Raw genomic sequence first — 16,552 nt, 5'->3', positions numbered from 1 at the left:
GGTCAAGGTTTTGTATTGGGCCTCGGTGGGTCCAATGGGCTTGGGTCTTTAGGGCATCAGAGAATTATTAATGGACCAAGAATTGTTGGGCTTTTGGGTAAGGCCCATATGGGTTGGGCTCAATTTGGAAAATTAGGCCCTTAATGGGTTTTTATGGATCTTATAGTTTTGGGCCTAGTTTGTTTTAGGCTTAGGCCTTACTTGTAAGTCTTGTTGGGCTAGGGGTAAAATGGTATTTTAACCCAAGTTTGGATTATGGATCATGGTTTGGAACCTAATTTCTAATTAGGTGATATTTTGGTATTGATAACTCGGGAAGGCGTCAGAGCGGCAGCTAGGGATTTCTTTCAGTAAGCTCCTGCATTTGAGGTAAGTCTCCCTTCGTAGAATACATGGGTCGAAGGCACCAAGGCCGGCCCACTTGTATGTTATAATATGATGATTGTCTGTGTGATAACTGTCACTTCTGCGTATATTGCTTGATGTTTTCTATATTATATTATGTGGTAGTGGTAGGGGTGAAATAGATCCGGTATCCGGTTGAAATAGACCGAAAAGGAAGGTCGGGCACCCAGATATGTCTGACAATATGTTATGTATGATATTATGTGTTAGTGGTATGGGGTGAAATAGTCCCCGTAATCGGTTGAAATAAACTGAATGGTAGATCGGGTACCAAATATGTCTGACAAAGGTAGGTCGAGCACCTAGATATGATCGGCGGTATCCGGTTGAAATAGACCGAAGGGGTAGGTTGGACACCCAGATATGCCTGACAGTATGTTTGCATTATATGTGGTATTTGTGGAACTCACTAAGCTTTGTGCATACGGTTTTCAGTTTTTATTTCAGGTACTCCATTTTTCAAATGAAAGAGCTCTGAACGATCGCAGCACATGCACCCGTGTTTTCCGCAATATATGATTACTGGGATTAGACTCTGATATTTGTTTTAATTGAAATGTTTTTCAATTCGTGATCAAAGTTAAATTAGTGTTTTGGTTACAATAAAAATGAAATTTCTACTTTGGATTTTTGGGTCATTACATCAGAGGACTCTAAAGACTTTTTGTATTTTGAGAAGAAAGAAAAGGGAGAGATATATTACTAGAGGGTGAACGTAAGATGAACGTGGGATGGTGATGCTTTTTATCTTTTAGGCTTATAAAAATACAAATGAGCTAACATAATGGGTAACCGGTTTACCCCTGCATTTTGTTCAAATTGACTATTTAGACCCAACAAAATCCACCTTATGCACCTATAAAGCTTAAAAAATATTTAGTGACTGATTAGGCTAATTCCTAAAACTTAATAACATTTCAGTGTCATTTTCCCCATCTTTTTGAGTGTTGATCTTCAAAACCAAACAAGTGTTTGATTTCTCACTATTTTATACTTTGAATTTGTCCACCACAATGGCCACATGGCCACATAGAAAAAGGAATTCATTTTCAGTTTGATGTTTAGGTTTCACACACATACATTTGATTTTGTATTATAAAGAAGGTAGAAAGTAAAGGTTGGTAGGGGATTAAGAATTTCCCAATGCCTTTAAATCAGACATTTCCAGATGAAGATGATATTAGAATTAGTATGCAGTAGGTAGTGAAGGCCTCCAAAGGCAATGAACATAGGTTTTAGTGTTAAACAATGATGAGCCAAGATCTCAAAATTATTTATGTTTATTTTTCTTTTCTTTTTTTAACATTTCTTAATTGTTGAAGTATTTTGATTTTGATTCTTTTCTTCCTAGTCATTCATACCCGCCACTATGAAAGTGATGTATGAGTAGTGTATTTTTTTGTTTTCAAGAAGTGTATATAATCGGAACACTTCAAAGGAAAGTTTTTTTGCTTTTTTTTATTATGTACTCTTTGGTTTAATTTTTTGATTCGATCGAGTAGATTCATTTGTATTAGTGGTGGTATTCGAGTTTTTCGACTTGATGAAAATAGGTTAATCTTGTCACATATTCCCTTTACTATCCAAGTTCAAACCTTATCCATAAGAAAATGTATTTGATTTCATTTATGGGTTGTACCAGGTATCGTTTGATAGATCAGGGGATCAGAATCGATCTACTTTGAAGGATAGACAAAGGAGTTTGGAGTTTAATATTAGATTTTCTTTCTCTTTTAACTGGGAATCAATTAATAAATATTGCATCAATAATTTCAATTGTGCATTGATATGGAAGTAAAGTTTGCATATAATGTGATTGAGAAATCGAAGATAGTAGAAGATCAAGTTGGTTATAGGAATTATATATTGTTATGAAAATCAAGGCGGCCAATACCATGGGATTGGAGATGTTTGAGGAACAAGGTGGTTAAAGGCATCAACTGATGTGTGTGATATCATGGTTTTGAGAGAGAGAGAGAGAGAGAGATGACCCTTATTTTCTAAATTATGTTAGACATAACAAACATGTACGTATGTGTTTTAGAAATTCGTTTATCGTGTCTATTCTTGTAAACAAAAATTCTAAATTCATGTTTCATGTCTTATATGTGCCAAATATAAATTTATCTATTTAAACACGTGTAAGACATACATTAAATTTGTCTGATGCATGACATGTATAGACATGTGATACACGACATATACATACAAGTATACACATGAATTAAATGCATGTTTTCCTAGCTTAAACCATGATATTATACAATGCATGTTTAAATCGTGTAAATCTATATTTCTAATAACCTTGTTTAAAACATGTATATGAGTGACGTTTCATGTGTCACGTGTCACAAATTAATTACATATCATGCTCGTGTTTGATACACAAAACACATTTTACAATTTGTGTTCGTGTTTCACAAATTTGTATCATATAAGTTTGTTTGACATGTATACGCGACACGCAAACAAGAATTGTATGTCCTAATTTTGTAGTGGTAGTTTTTGACAATCTCAAAGAAGATACCCATTTTAATAATTTCAGAAAGTAAATTGCCTCATAAAATTATTGAAACTATACCGACAATTAATGTGTATCGGTAATATTAATTAATAATCTTTTAAAGCCGTACCTGTAACTTTACTTAAAACAATTAGACATTAAACTTTTTTGACGAAACTTTAATAACTTAAACTTTAATAAGAGAAAAAACATTAAAGATCATCTTTGGGCTTTCGTTTTCTTTGGAAGAAACTGTGTAGAGCCGAACCTCAGCCACCCGACCAAGGCCCAGAAATTCCAAGATGCTATCAAAACTTAGTCCACACAACCCGATCTGGTCTTTTATATGAAATTTGGGCCGTGTAGCCAATCGGGCTACGCCTAGGAAAAACCTCGGTCTTGTTCAAGCATTTTTTTTTTTTTTTTTTTTTTTGACGTTAACCATGCATTCGGGTCGATTAAATGCACCAATCCACAAATAAATGAGCTATTAGTGTTAACGTACAAGTATTTTTCTTCCGTATGTTTACCCTAATAACATATAAAATATCTTAGATAAGCAATCAAGAGGTTTGTTGAATAGGTTGAAGATACCCATAATTACTCATCTCCATAATGATGATTTGTCGGTTTTTAATCCCCACCACCATTTGACTATCAGCGACAACTTAAAGGCCCTGAGAGTGCCTAAACCTAAACCCCCTTTATCCTCTGGTGCAACGATTTTCTCCCAAACTACCCAAGCTATTTTATGTTTATTATGACTCCCACCCAGGCTATTTGAAAAATGATGGAATCAACTTTCAAGACATTTTAAAGAAACAGGTGAAGAATGGTGATGACACTCTTTTTTGGATGGACGGGTGGTGTGAAAGTGAGCCCCTTAAAAACAAATTCCCAGAATTGTACCCATTGGAGAGACGCAAAACATGTAGGGTTAACGAGATGATACAAGTGGCAAGTCAGACATGGGATTGGAGATCGCCCCTACATCTGACGACCAGGTACACAGTCTCCATAGGTTATTATCTACCATAGGTGATTTCTAGCCAACTGCAAGGACCGATCTATGGACATATCCCATATCGAATGATAGTGTCTATCATGTAGATGTTCTCGGATCAAAGATTGATAACATAGAAACCGACAGTTAATGAAGTAATCATCCCATGGATTCACGATGTTCCAATCAAAGTTATAACTTTTATTTGGAGAGTTAATCTTGGACGTATCCCAACCAATATCATGTTAATGAGAAGAGGAGTGCCAATTGAGAACGACATACGCTCTCAATGCCTACAGGAGGACGAATATGTTGGGCACATTCTGATCTGATGCCCTGTGGTGGTTACAGTATGGGAGTGGGTCTTTAAATGGTACGATATTCCCGCCCCACAATTCCACACTATTGGAGATCTTATCAGTTTCTTAAAAAGTTGGGGAAGATGTTCGAAAAGGAGAAACAATCTCATTAGTGTATGCTATGGTGTGGTATGGTTGATATGGAAATCATGATGTGATCGGGTGTTTAAGAACATACCCTCTTCTCCCTCTAGGATAATGGATTGTGTAAACTCTTTAGTGTTTACTTGGTTGAAACATAGAAGATCAAACAATCACTATAAGTGGGTTGAATGGTGCATATACCTTCTGAAATGTTTGTAATATTTCCGGTAGTTGTTGTAATCCTCTTTTTTTTGTTGCTCTCCTGCCCCGTCTAGTAACTTGCTAGGCGGTGATCCTTTAATAATATTTGCCGGTTCTAAAAAAACATAAAAAATATCAAAATCTATTCATATCGCATTAAAATTAATTAAAAACAAAAGTAAATACTTACATTCAAAATTTCTTGAATTGTATTCACTCGTTAGAGATTGAATCTGTAAAGGCATTTTCCTATCTAAATTTTAGACAAAATTACTAAAATGGTCCCTATGGTTTGCCAAAAGTCAGTCCGGAAGGGAGGAAGGTTTAAACTTCAGACCTCCACCCCTTTTATATTACAAAAGCCTTAGAGCATTAAGTATGTATCACGTTATAACACCAAGTTCATATGTCATCTCATTAAAAACACCACGATAACACCAAGGGGAAAATGGTGTTCCCCATGTTATAACATGTTAAAAAAATAGAGAAAGAAAAAAAGAAAATGATTTGATTGGTTGATAAAGGCAACAACCAATTAAACTTCCTGTTGCATCTTGTTCTCGTCACAACAAGATATGCCATAACATCCTCTTAACAAGAATGTGAGGTGGTGTTCATCTTGTTATGACTAGGTTATGAGGTGCTACATTTCTTGTTGCCCATACCGTATGCTCTTAACCAATTGATCTGAATGCTTACTTGGTTATACTTTCCTAAAACTAATTTATATAATAACGAAAACACTAATACATAAATAATAAATAAATTACAAAAAACATTGTTTTATTTACATAATTTTTTTAAATAAAAGAAAATGTATTTTATTGGTATTATAAAAAAAATAGTTTTTTACAAACAATTTCTATGGATTTTTATATATTTATTTTACATAAACTATATTTTTTTTTATGTCTTTAAAAAATACATTTTTGTATAAAAAATATGCTTTCGTAAAATATATTTTTTTATGTCTTTGAAATAATAATAATTAACACTACTCATGACATAAAAAAATATATAAATTCTTTTGGGTCGTTAGTTCTAAAATACGTATTTCATCTTATTTAAAATATGTATTTAATCGTATTTAAAATATGTATTTCATCTTTTTAAATACATATAACCGAAAAACCCTTTTAAGACTACTCATGACATAAAAAAAATGTATAAATTTTTTTGGATTGCTAGTTTTAAAACCGTTTTTTCGATTATATGTATTAAAAACAACTTAACGATTTTGTTATGTATCTAAACAGTTTATACAGTGTTTTTTTAATATCAAGAATACTATTAATTATCGTTATTTCAAAATGATTTATCACTATTTCTTTTCATCTTCATTTTGACCAAACGATTCAGAACTTACGATTAAGATAAAATACGTATTTTAAATAAGATATATAATCGAATAGGATTTTTATATTTTTTTAAATACATATAACCGAAAAACGGTTTTCAGAAAACCGATTGGTCCAATCGGTTTTCTGAAAACCGTTTTTCGGTTATATGTATTTAAAAAATATGAAATATGTATTTTAAATAAGACGAAATACATATTTTAAATAAGATGAAATACGTATTTTAAATAAGATGAAATACGTATTTTAGAACTAGCGACCCAAAAGAATTTATATTTTTTTTATGTCAAGAGTAGTGTTAATTATTATTATTTCAAAGACATAAAAAAAATTTATTTTAAGTAAACATATTTTTTATACGAAAACGTATTTTTTAAAGACATAGAAAATATATTTTACATAAAATAAATATATAAAAATACGTAGAAATTGTTTGTAAAAAACTATTTTTTTATAATACAACTAAAATACATTTTGTTTTATTTAAAAAAAAATTATGTAAAAAAACAATGTTTTTTGTAATTTATTTATTATTTGTGTATTAACGTTTTTTGTTATTATATAAATTAGTTTTAGAAAAATGTAACGAAGTGAACATCAATTGGTTAAGGCTTTTGTAATATAAAGGGAGTAGAGGTCTCGAGTTCTCGAACCTTCCCCCCTTCCTTCATTAAATTAATTAACTTTTTCAAACAAACTTCAAAATGGTCCATATTGTTTATCAAATGTTACGAATTCAGTCTTTTTATATTAGAAAAGACGAAAACGCCCTTACAGATTCAGTCCCTAACAGCTGAATACTAACAGTGTTACTAAAATGGCCATCTTTGCAGTTTTGCAAACCACAAGGACTATTTGCATCAAAAAATTTTAGCAAGGGACTGAGTTTATGATTTTTGATAAACCACAGACCATTTTTATAATTTATCTAAATTTTATTTTTATAGATAATTATTTTAAGACCCAAACTTGTCTTTAATATTGGATGTCTGTAATTTTGGTTTGATTTATCTTTTTGGATTTATCTTTTTGGATTACATTAAAAAAGTTCAACATGACATCTCGAACTAGACAAATATGTATCGGCCCAAAATAAAGCTAATAAATGGACAAATTTTGATAAAATGTAAATTACTATTTTAAATAACAACTTCAATAATTTGAAATTTGCTTTTTAGGTTATTAAACTTTAATAAACAAACAAAAATTTTATTTTGATTCTAAAATACCATCGGTTATAGCTTTTATCAGTTAAAATGACAGCAAACATTATTATTATTCTTGCAACGTCTACCTGATAGCCTATTATTGTTATTTATCTCAAACCCTAACTTCAACTACATATAATTTACTGATTAAAATGAGAAGGTCACAAGACAATATGACGTACTAATGGAAATCAATTATGGTTTGAAAAAAATGATTAAATGAGGCTTTTAGTTTAGCTGTGGCAAGGGCAATGACGACATCGTCCATTTTTCATTTTAATATACAAAAATCGTAATCCTTTCTATTTTAAAACCAAAATAAAAGTTTGTTTTTTGATTGGATACAATTAAAAATTTAATAATATAAAAACAACAAGTATTATATTATTGATTGTATTTAAAGTCATTTTCCCATACTTAATAAAATATAATTTGAGATAGTGAGCAATTGAATAATTTATAAAAACAAACTCTAATTTAGACCATCGCGGTATGAAAAGTAACATATCCTTCACCGACTTAAAGCCATCACATGAGATTTCACACCAAGAAATTATCAAATCCTATAACAACTTTCGTCAATGGGTATTTGAGTAAAATGTGATCACTCGACTCCTCCTCCATATTACATGAACCGCACATAACTGATGGAACTGTAACACCTCTCGGTTTTAGTGCTACTGATGATGGGATTCTACCCAGCTTTGCTCTCCATATAAAGCATAAAACTTTAAACAGGATCACCTTACACCACTCGAATGGTCCGTCACAAACAACGTGACCTACCAATTCAATCCGTTCTCGTAACAGCCTCACAGAGAAACGATGGTCAATCACAAAATCAGAGGCCCAACAACATTCGGTTGGGTTCCAATACACAATCTCATTAGGGTCGATATTGAAATGTTTTAAAATCGGCCTTATTTTGAATATGTTCTTCCAAATACCCGTTCTGGATCTATTGGCAAAAATAGACCACTGTCTTCCATCCAAGTTGTGGATACTTCAAATAATTTTCGCCCATAGTGCAGAGTTATCACTTTTCAATCGCCACATCCATTTAGCTAACAAGGATATTTTGAGGTTTTTGATAGATCTAAGCCCGATACTGCCCACATTTTTTGGAGCAATAAGTGTATCCCAAGCAACCCAACTAATACTTTTCTTTTCAATTTTACTGCTCCAAATAAATCGCCTTCTAATTCTCTCAAGGGTCTCAATGACACCTTTCGGAACAACAAAGATAGACATAAAGAAGGTAGGAATAATTTAGGAGTTGTTTAATATATTATTATATTTGCCAAAAAAAAAGCCAAAGCTGAGCGATTTCGCTTTCCATAGCGAGAGCGTGGAATGAAACTTTTCAATAATTTGCCTCCACGCATTCTTTAAGTTCATGTTTCCTCCTACTGGAATGCCAAGGTAAGTGAACGGGAGAGATGATGGCTCGCAACCAAGAGGAGCAGACCAATTCGATATTTCACTAGGGGATGCTCCTACACCAAATACTTTAGACTTGCTAAAGTTGACTTTCCACCCTGACGAAACGTAAAAACATCTTAAAATCCTTGCCAAGTTATCAATATTACGTCTCGACCATTCTCCAATGAATAAAGCATCGTCCGCGTAAAATAGACGAGACAAACAAATATTAGGATTTTGAAATTTTATTCCATCAAAAACTCGTTTATCAACTGCCGTCTTCATCGCTACATTTAACCCTTCCATCGCAACGATAAATAAGAAGGGAGAAAGCGGGTCTCCTTATCTCACCCCTTTCGTCGTTGAGAACTCTACTGTTGGGTTTCCGTTGATAATAACTAATTCTTTACACGATTCCAAACAATTACGAATCCAATATATCCATTTATTACCAAAGCACATTTGTTCCATAATTGATTCCAAAAAAAACCCAATTTAGAGAATCAAAAGCTTTATTAAAGTCAACTTTAAAAAGGAGCATATTTCTTCCTTTTGCTTTTGCCCAAGTACAGAGCTCGTTAACCACCATCGGACCCTCGAGGATATTCCTTCCTTCAACATACGCCGATTACACCTCATCAATAACATTAGTAATGACCTTCTTTACTCTGAGTGCTAACAATTTTGTAATGATTTTGTATAAGGATCCAATCAGGCTTATAGGTCTAAAATCTCCAAAATGAAGTGGGTCTTTAGTCTTGGCAGCAAGGGAGATAAACAAAGAATTGCATCCTTTTGTAACTGTGCCTCCCATTTCAAAGTACTTAACCATCCCAACGATATCATATTTTAATATCCCAATATTTTTTGAGAAATTTAAAAGTGAAACCATCCAGCCCAGGAGATTTATCCCCACCACACGACCAAACAACATTTTTTATTTCTTCAATAGAAAACTCTCCTTCCAGAAAATAGGCATCGGTTTCAGAAAGCTTGCGAAATCCTAAATTGCGAAACAAAGGTCTATTTCGTCATCGTTCTCTATATTTCTCTTCAAAAAATTTAGCCGCCTCCTGTTTAATTTTGGACGGATCGGTAGTCCAAACTCCCTTCGCGATAATCCCGTGAATGTGATTTTTCCAGTTCCTATTATTCACATAACCGTGGAAAAATGCGTATTTTCGTCACCCTCCACCTACCATTTTAATTTAGCTCTTTGCTTCAAGTCCATGGCGATAGTTCTGGCATGTTCAACAATTTTAACACCTCTAATAGATCTTTCTTCCATTTATGTTGTAGTTAAAGGCCTTGATTCCGCCGCCAATTCAATCTCTGTCATTCTTTTTTTCAAAGAATCCAAATATTTGATATCTTCCTTCACTATATTTGATTTCTAACACCTGATAACTTTTTTTAAGTATTTTAATTTATGAAAGAGGAATGCATTAGGAGTTTCGAACCCCACAAACTCAGAACATGCCTTCTTAACTACCTCATCGAACCCATCCTTAAGTATCCATGAGTTGTATAATTTGAACGGTGGGGGTCCAAAATCATCACTTTGAACCCTCAAAATAATAGGAGAGTGGTTTAAGAGGTCTCTATCCAATGCAAAGCAAGAGGCAAGGGGATACATAGATAAGAAATGATTACATACCAAAAATCGGTCTAGCTTACTTAATTTTGCACCCTACGTTTTGAAAAAGGTGAATATTTGACCTCGCATATTCAAATCAGTAAGTTCACCCGATCGAATAAATTGATTAAAATCAGTTGCACTAGTTTGACAAAAGACGGAGTTTATCTGCTCTTCTGGTCTATGAACCACATTAAAGTCGCCCATAAATATCCACGTAGCGGATAAAGAGGATTTCAAAGCTAACAACTCATCCCATAATTTCGATTTCTCATGAACCAGTTGAGGACCATAGATGTTTTGTGACATCCCCATTTTCACGGCCAGAAAAGACCGATTTGTTTATGCTTTGTTTTATAAAATCAGAGTAATCCTTTAATTAAAAGAGTTGCGGAATTTGTTCCCAAAACAAAATATGATAAGAATTTATCAAAGCATTTCTTTAAACAAATGTATTTTCATTAAATAACAAAATATCGGGATGTCATGTTCCGTTACAGACCAGAAGCACAAACAGTATAAAATAGACCTTACAACAGTTATTTATAACTACTGATCTATAATCCAAAATCTCTCGTCAAGTCCACCAACTTATACTCTTGTGCCATTACCTGTAATGCAAAGAAAACTGAGTGGGTCAGGCTTAGGAGCCTGGTGAGCATATAGGGTTTTCAACCCACAATAATATAATTATTATATTTAATCATCAAACAATCAACCCAATTACCCATCCCTATTATCTCCTTTTGTTTCTTAAAGCTTTACCCTAAGAGTCAATTATCCTTCATTCATTCATTCCTAAGGATGGAACTAAGGGATTGGCACAAAGTCCATTCGCTACCACATTTTATACAACAGGCACTACGTCACATAATCACCAGGGTTTATACAATAGGCACTACGTCTCATAGTCACCAGGGTTTATACAATAGGCACTACGTCTCATAGTCACCAGGGTTTATACAATAGGCACTATGTCTCATAGTCACCATGGTTTATACAATAGGCACTACGTCTCATAGTCACCAGGGTTTATATAATAGGCACTATGTCACATAATCGACAGGGTTTATACAATAGGCACTACGTCTCATAGTCACAAGGGTTTATACAATAGGCACTACGTCTCATAGTCTCTAGGGTTTATACAATAGGCACTGCGTCGCATAGTCGCCATGGTTTATACAATAGGCACTACGTCTCACAGTCACCATGGTTTATACAATAGGCACTACGTCTCATAGTCACCAGGGTTTACACAATAGGCACTACGTCTCATAGTCACCAAATATTTCATCTACCCATGTTCTACCCAACATATTTGTAGATATAAAATACATATACGGTTTAAATCATTAAAAACCTGTATAAAACATCCATTCCACACCTATCTCAAATAAACAAACAATACATAACACATAGCACGTATTTCATAGCAAATACTTCATATTTATGTGCTAGAAGAAAGTAACTACACACTCATTTGATCAGAAGATGATCGGGCAGCACTACGGCTCTAAGAGTAGTATTTTTTCGGTGAAACCGGGAGCTCTTCACAAAAATCGGGCTTCTCGCGGGCAGAGTTTCGGCTCGAAAACTTTACTTCTTGGGATCTTTGGGGCTTTGGGTCTCGGGATGATACCGGGGCTTCGGGAGTATAGCTTGCGCATGAAACGATGTAATACTGAGTAGAGGAAAGGAATTGAGCAACAAAACCCGAAGGCCTTGCTTTCCTTTTATAGGGCTGGGAAGAGGCCCGAACGTAGGGCTTTCCCTAGGGGAACGCAGGGCATTCCTACATACGTCATGGCTTACGATCTTCGAACTCGACAGGTGATCGGACAGTGTCTGGTGCTCCGAACGTGCTGCGTTTCCTGAAGGAACGGAAGGCGTTCCCCTCCAGCTTAGCCTCGAAGTATGTGCCTTAATCTTTGCACTTCCGTAATTTTCGCGTACGAGCTCCGTTTTCGACGTTCTTTATATCCACGCGTAGGTGAGATTATGATCTACAGCTATCGTTTAGACTTCGTCGGCAAATTTTGACTTTATTTTTATTATATTATTTTTAACAGGCCGAGACTGGAAAAGTCCGTTAAAAATCAATAACTTCTTCATCCAACGTCCGTTTTCTTCTGTCTTTCTTCCATTGCACTATTATCGACAAGATCTTCGTTTCTCGTTTAGATTGTTCCGACTAAAAATCGCTCGATCTCATAATCGAACTTTGGGCTGAATACCGCTAAGCTGAAACTTAGAAAAATCATACTTCCTCATACGAAGTCGGATTTAGACGTTCTTTTTATGCGTGCTCTTGGTTTAACGTATTCTACAATTTTCTTTTAGATCACTAAGGCTAAATGTCGCTCTAACGTAAATTCACTATTTATGTCGCGCTGTGTCGTGCCGGTTCTGTCGCGTAACTTCAACAGGTCATAACTTCTTCGTTATAACTCAGATTTTGGCGCTCTTTATATGTACGAAATAACATATACTACAACTTAGTTAAGATTAATCCTTCTAAATAATCTTCCATCAAAAAGTCATTTTTGATGCTTATCGTCTCTAAATTGACTAGCCTGGATATGCGGGCGTTACAATTATCTCCCCCTTAGGATGATTACGTCCCAAAATCATCAACGAAATAGGACTTTTATAATGATTCCAAACGTTATCTCTTCATCCTAGGTAATAACCGTAAGTTCTATGTTTCCTCGAAAAAGTATCTAACTCTTGGACTTCTCGATAGCACGTAGTGCTCAATCCTGCATCTGCTCTTCGTACTTTTTTGGACTTTCATTCGTAACCTTCGATTTACAAAATAAATACTTATTGAGGACTCCTTCTTCTTCTTAGGATAAGTACTTTCCTTTATCTATTGTAACAGACCGATGGGTCATGTTCAAATGACCTTTCATCGTATGATGCAACGCTTAGACTCAAGTCTCTTAGAGTCAAATTCCAGAATGGAATATACCTTCCTTCATATTCTAATGTGATATAATCACATTTTAGCATGTAGCATTTCTAGCTACTAACTTCTTAAACAACGAGCGCGATACTATTGATCGCATTGATTTCAATCTTCTGACTTAGGTTAGATGTTACATCGAACTTAGTCTATGAACCACGTAACAAACTCATCGTAGTCGGAATCAATTTGATATGACCACTAGGGTCAAAACATCAATCATCTCATTAGTAATTACCGAAATAATGGTAACGACATACTTGAATAAAACGAGACCAATCACTAGCTTCTTGGTAACCTTGTGACTTTCCTTGATCCAAGCATGAGTCATGTGCTTCCAGTAGTATAGATCTCTACTACTATTCACAGCTACTCATACTCGTCCCAAGTATTGTCTCGCAGTCCCCAAGTCCTAAAATCACAAAGCAATTTAACACATACGAATGTGTCCAATTAATCATAAAAATTTTCCTAGACTCTATTAGGACTTCTTCCATGCGTATCTTTTATCATCAATCATGCTTCAACTCAATTGGTGATGGAAATTCCAGATTATGGGACAACTTCAAGAATTACACCAATCGTTCCATCATCCTACCAATCGAAGGTGTACTTCAGATGTACCGTACTCCTCTAAACGTTCTGTTATTTTATCAGACATACTCTAAAGGCAAGATACCACTCTTACGATATCTTCTGATAGGTGTCATTCACTATCATAAGCCTTTCATTTCCTCCATTTACTCAATTCTCTACGAGTATTCACCATAACGTTTTGTACATCCAAGTAGACATTCAGTGTACTTAGGCAAGATTTTTTTTAAGATAAGAAAACTTTATTTACGATAGACGTATAAATCTCCTTATCACTCCGAAACATTTACATGCTAGTTCTAATACCGTAGTCGTATGCTTAAAATCCTAAACACATAAGGTTTCCAGATCCGGTCGGCATCAGACCATAGATCCAAACAAATAATATCATATATGGCAAACATATAACATTTAGTACATAAAAGCATTTTAGACAACTTTCCTAAAATATACTAGTGCTCGTGTCTTAAAATATGGTAGACACTCATTTCACAATCATCGCTTAACATTCTAAGTTTAAGTCTAGAAATCCTACAAATTCCAAGTTCGCTTAAACTAATGCTCTGATACCAACTGTGACATCCCCATTTTCACGGCTAGAAAGACCGATTTGTTTATGCATTGTTTTATAAAATCAGAGTAATCATTTGATTAAAAGAGTTGTGAAATTTTTTCCCAAAACAAAATATGATAAGAATTTATCAAAGCATTTCTTTAAAGAAATGTATTTCATTAAATAACAAAATCTCGGGATGTCATGTCCCGTTACAGACTAAAAGCATAAACAGTATAAAATAGACCATACAACAGTTATTTATAACTACTGATCTATTATCCAAAATCTCTCTTCAAGTCCAAAAACTTATACTCTTGTGACATTACCTATAAGGCGAAGAAAACTGAATGGATCAGGCTTGGGAGCCTGGTGAGCATATATACGGTTTTCAACCTATAATAATATAATTATTATATTTAATCATCAAACAATCAACCAATTACTCATCCCCATTATCTCCTTCTGTTTCTTAAAGCTTTACCCTAAGAGTCAATTATCCTTCATTCATTCATTCCTAAAGATCGACCTAAGGGATTGGCACAAAGTCCATTTGCTAACACAGTTTATACAACAGGCACTACGTCAAATAGTCACCAGGGTTTATACAATAGGCACTACGTCACATAGTCACCAGGGTTTATACAATAGGCACTACGTCTCATAGTTACCAGGGTTTATACAATAGGCACTATGTCTCATAGTCACCGAGGTTTATACAATAGGCACTACGTCTCATAGTCACCAGGGTTAATACAATAGACACTACATCTCATAGTCACCAGGGTTTATACAATAGGCACTACGTCGCATAGTCGCCAAGGTTTATACAATAGGAACTACGTCTCATAGTCACTCGGGTTTATACAATAGGCACTACGTCTCATAGTTGCCACGGTTTATACAATAAGCACTACGTCGCATAGTCGCCATGGTTTATACAATATGCATTACGTCTCATCGTCACCAGGGTTTATATAATAGGCACTACGTCTCATAGTCACCAGAGTTTACAAAATAGGCACTACGTCTCATAGTCACCAAATATTTCATCTACCCATGTTCTAACCAACATATTTGTAGATATAAAATACATATTCGGTTTAAATCATTAAAAACCTATATAAAACATCCATTTCACACCCATCTCAAATAAACATACAATACATAACACATAACACGTATTTCATAGCAAATAGTTCATATTTATGTGTTAGAAGAAAGGAACTACACACTCACTTGATCAGAAGATGATCGGGCAGCACTACGGCTCTAAGAGTAGTATTTCTTCGGTGAAACCGTGAGATCTTCACAAAAACCGGGCTTTTCGCGGGCAGAGTTTCGGCTCGGAAACTTTACTTCTCGGGATCTTTGGGGCTTCGGGACTCGTTTCGGGTCTCAGGATGATACCGGGGCTTCAGGAGGATAGCTTGCACATGAAAACGAGGTAATACGGAGGAGAGGAAAGGAATTGAGCAACAAAACCCGAAGGCCTTGCTTTCCTTTTATAGGGCTGGGAAGAGGCCTGAACGCAGGGCATTCCCACATATGTCATGGCTTACGATCTTCGGACTCGACAGGTGATAGGACAGGGTCTGGTGCTCCGAACGCTCAGGGAACGCATGACGTTCCCCTCCAGCTCAGCCTCGAAGTTTGTGCCTCAATCTTTGAACTTCCGTAACTTTCGTATACGAGCTCCGTTTTCGACGTTCTTTATATCCACGCGTAGGTGAGATTATGTTCTACAAATATCATTTAGACTTTGGCCGCAAATTTTGATTTATTTTTATTATATTATTGTTAACAGACGAGACTAGAAAAGTCCGTTAAAAATCCATAACTTCTTCATCCGACGTCCGTTTTCGTCTGTCTTTCTTCCATTGCACTATTATCGACGAGATCTTCGATTCTCGTTTAGATTGTTCCGACTAAAAATCGCTCGATCTCATAATTGAACTTTGGGGTACATACCGCTAAGCTGAAACTTAGAAAAATCATACTTCCTCATATGAAGTCAGATTTAGACGTTCTTTTTATGCACGCTCTCGGTTTAACGTATTCTACAATTTTCGTTTAGATCACTAAGACTAAATGTCGCTCTAACGTAAATTCACTATTTACATCGCGTTGTGTTATGCCGGTTCTGTCGTGAAACTTCAACATGTCATAACTTCTTCGTTATAACTCGGATTTCGACGTTCTTTATATGTACGAAATCCTTGTAACATATACTGCAACTTAGTTAAGATTAATCCTTC

Source organism: Lactuca serriola, chromosome 9 (genome assembly GCF_051521515.1).
Source record: "Lactuca serriola cultivar US96UC23 chromosome 9, Lser_US96UC23_V15, whole genome shotgun sequence".
Taxonomy (NCBI): domain Eukaryota; kingdom Viridiplantae; phylum Streptophyta; class Magnoliopsida; order Asterales; family Asteraceae; genus Lactuca; species Lactuca serriola.
Note: the sequence above shows the minus strand (reverse complement) of the source record.